The sequence below is a fragment of the Morone saxatilis genome, unplaced genomic scaffold (assembly GCF_004916995.1).
Source record: "Morone saxatilis isolate NCDOM2014 unplaced genomic scaffold, NCSU_SB_2.0 Contig18, whole genome shotgun sequence".
NCBI classification, from domain to species: Eukaryota; Metazoa; Chordata; class Actinopteri; family Moronidae; genus Morone; species Morone saxatilis.
In genome coordinates, this window is record NW_023339740.1 from 2,556,910 (window position 1) to 2,560,632 (window position 3,723).

Genomic DNA, 3,723 nt, shown 5'->3' on the forward strand with positions numbered 1-3,723 from the left:
GGCCTCATCTCGCCTTCATGACTCCCACAGCGCCAGTGACCCTGTTTGACTGCTGAGCAGCCGTTGTTCATCCACAGCCAGGCTATCAGGCCTTTAATCAGCAAAACATCGCTGTGAGTGTTTGTGGAGCTGAAATGGAGCGTGGCAGCCGCTGGAGGCTCTCTGGAGATGGACAGCAGCCACATTGTCACCCCTTTGTGCTTAATTGTGCGTGTGCTGGAGGAGCGGAGATGTGAGGGATGAGGCTGCGGTTATCGTCACCAGTGGCCGATTGCTTGGTGAGAAGTGTAAAAGAGCAGACAAAGAGAGAAGAAGTTGCTCTTTTTGTGTATGTGCTGCAAAGAACATTTTAGCTAACAAGTCAGTTATTATTGTTGTCTTTATTTGTGCAGTGGAGGGAATATCTCATGTGATTCCAGTGCAGTTTCTCCTGCTTCAATAAATTGGTCTTGGCGTTTTGGGACAAGACAGAACGGGGGGAGGGGTATCAAAATGTATGAATGTTGAAAACAACTTCAGGAAAAAGAAGATAAATGATTGCTCTAAATACTCACCATCAACATTGTACTTCAGAAGCTCTATCAGGTGCCCTTGAAAACAGAAAAACCTGGAGGAACGCAAATGTTTGGCCCGCGGTCTAGGCCACACCTCTGTTGTTAGTTTGTTTCTTTGAAGGTTTGACGAAGACCTACAGTGGTTAAAACATGTTGGCTTTTTTGATGATTTAGCCATTACAGTAAAGGCCTTTTGATATATTCCTTCCTTGTTGCTATGTTTTTACTGACTTTACTATACAATAATCTTACCCCATTAGCACATTCTCACTTATGAATTTTTGGACCTCGTAATTGATTGAATCTGTGGTTAGGGTTAGGGGTTATGATTATCATGGAAGAAAACAAGAATCTATTTCTGCCATATGAAATTATGCACATTTTTGTACTTTTCTTTATTTGTTTTGTTTGTCTAAAAGACCTCTAAAATGATTCAAATAAAACCATTTAAAAGCGTAATAAAAAAGCCACTTTGTAAAGTTATTAAACTTTAATAACTTTACAAAGTAACTTTAACTCGTTAAAGATTGAATATGTAATGGAAATATTAATAATAATTAACATAAAATCCCAATTTGCCTCTGGGCTTTACAAACTGTCCAACGTTCAACCCGCCCTGTCCTTACACCCTTGCATTAAAATGTCTTTAAACTGGACCTATGTTCAATATGTAGTTGAGTTGTGTACTTACATTATCCCAAATGTTTCCAACAAAGTTCAAACCCAGAGAAATCCGTAATTTTTATTTTATGGTCCCAAGATGTTAAAAGACAAAATAAAACGAAAAGAAGCCCAAGACATCCAACATAAAATCAACACACTCCTGAAATCCAAAAGCACATCTTCACAATTTAAGACATGTAAATCTCTAATATCTAAACTTTCTCATTGAAAACAGCTGCTAGCTGTAGCTGGAAATGAGGTTAATGAGACCAGGGGTTTGTCCAAAAGGCACTGGCCAACCCTGAAATCTGATTGGCCACCCCAAGTGCCACCCCATTATCCTTACGTCTCTTTAGAGTGAAGATACTGGTATAATATGAAACGCATCCACTGGTACCAACCATGTCATGCTAGGGGAAGGCGGCCAAATAACGCTCCAAAGTCACACTTACAAGACTACATTTCAGTGATGGAAAATCTGGCATGGCCATTTTCAAAGTGATCCCTTGACCTCTAACCTGAAGATCTCCAAATTGAAATAGGTACCCACAAGTCTCCCCCCTTTTGCAGACATGCCCACTTTATGCTAATCCCATGCAGTTTGGGGCAAAAGCCATGCAGTTAATTTTACCTTGTGTATTTGAATATTTCTGCATACTGGGGTCCATAAAGAGTATTGGAATTGCATGAATTGACTGGAAAGGTGAGACACCCCTGCATAAGCCAGTGCCCCTCTTGTACTACCCCAGTCAGAAAGTCCAGATGAGACTAATCCAAAATAGTAAAGTTTTGGGCCTTAAAAGCAAAACAGTGAGCTGAAAAACACCAAATGCTCCATAAAGCCGAGGGGAACTGGAGTCACAACTCATATTACACACAGTCATTAGATCCATTGTTAATATTACATCGGCCTGTGACAAATGGTCACAAGTACTGTATATAGGGCTCTGTATTAAGAGCTTGTTAGAAAAAAGAAAGATGGAAACAAATGAACTCAATGAGCTGTCAAGACTGAGATATTTCTACAGTGTGGAGTTGCTGCAAGGTTCCAAAAGCGTTATGAGACTCTTTCCGTGAAGTTAAATCTTGATGCTGTTGGTCACTGCTGTGCGGTTAACACCTACTCCAGGTCTGAAATGTTCCACTGCTTCAGGTCCATGCACTGGCTTCCAGAAAACCTGCTCCTATTAAGACTTCAGCAAAACACGATGGGAAGCAATCATTCTGCAGAGAACACAGGTTTCTACGATAACGAGCCTTCTTTGCTGCTGTCAGACACTCCCATACAGAGCCCGAGGATTGCCATCCTAAGCTCGAATGCACCTCAATTACAGCCACATTCTTCTCAACCTCAGTGAGTAAATAAACACCCAGAAACTAGTGCATAATCATCACAGCCACTTTTGTCTTATTGCAGAATCTAGATGACACACGGGATCTGCACGCAGGCGGCCCTCCACTATAAATAGTCGGCAGCAATCAAACAAAATAAATGAACTGTCAGAGCACAAGTGTTTACAAGCACGACAAAATCTTAAGTAATTATAAGTAAATTTGTTGCATTTCTGAGTAAGTGGTAGCAGATAGGCCTCTGACAGGGAGGCAGTGGTGTGTGACGGGCTGATTTAGAACGGTAAGGCTGCTCCGGCTCTGTGTGTAAACCCTCAACCTCCAGCAACAAAAAAACTCCACTCCACATCCCACACCGACCACATCTCAATGGGGAGGAACGCTAAAGACATCTGCAGGGCCATTACACACACTTAGCCGCACATCAAGGAACACTTGGCCGCCAGTGCCACTCCTGCTAAACTTCCCTCCAAATGGCTATTTGTTTGTCCGTTAATTATCTTCTTCCCTTTGGGTGAGTTTAGACATCTTGTTTTTTCCCTCGCCCTTGTCTCCGCCAACCTCCTGAATGCTTTGTTGTTTACAGAAACAAGTAAATTCTGCCTGACAAAAAAATAAAATGCGTAATGGAAAATTGATAAGCATAACATTATCCCATGCTCGTTTCAGACGTCTGAAGAAAATTGAGCATTTGGGTGACTCGAGATGTACACCGCATTACCATATTTGTGCACCATATGACATGATTTATAGACAATCATGTGATAATTTACATCTTGATGGGCTCATTCATGTGGGTTGCTGAGGAGGATTTGCAGAGCCCGCCTCACTGATTACAGAGCCAGTTGTGCTGCTAAAACAATGTGAGCTGCAGAAAAACTCTTTATAATCAAAGGCTTTTTTTAACCATTTTCCAATCTTTCATTTAGAATAACTGTGGCGTTCGTTCAAAGTCTCTCTTTGTTGGAAATCTTAAACAAGGCAGATAAACAAAAGGCCAGAATGAGTAAGGCTGAGAATACATCATGCAGGCCAGGGGTGAATGTAGAGAAACATTCACAGGGTGGCAGAAGTATATGCTGATTTAAAGCTGCGGCAGGTAATTTTTATCAAAATAACTTTTTGTCATATTTGTGGAAACTTTCACTATATCCTG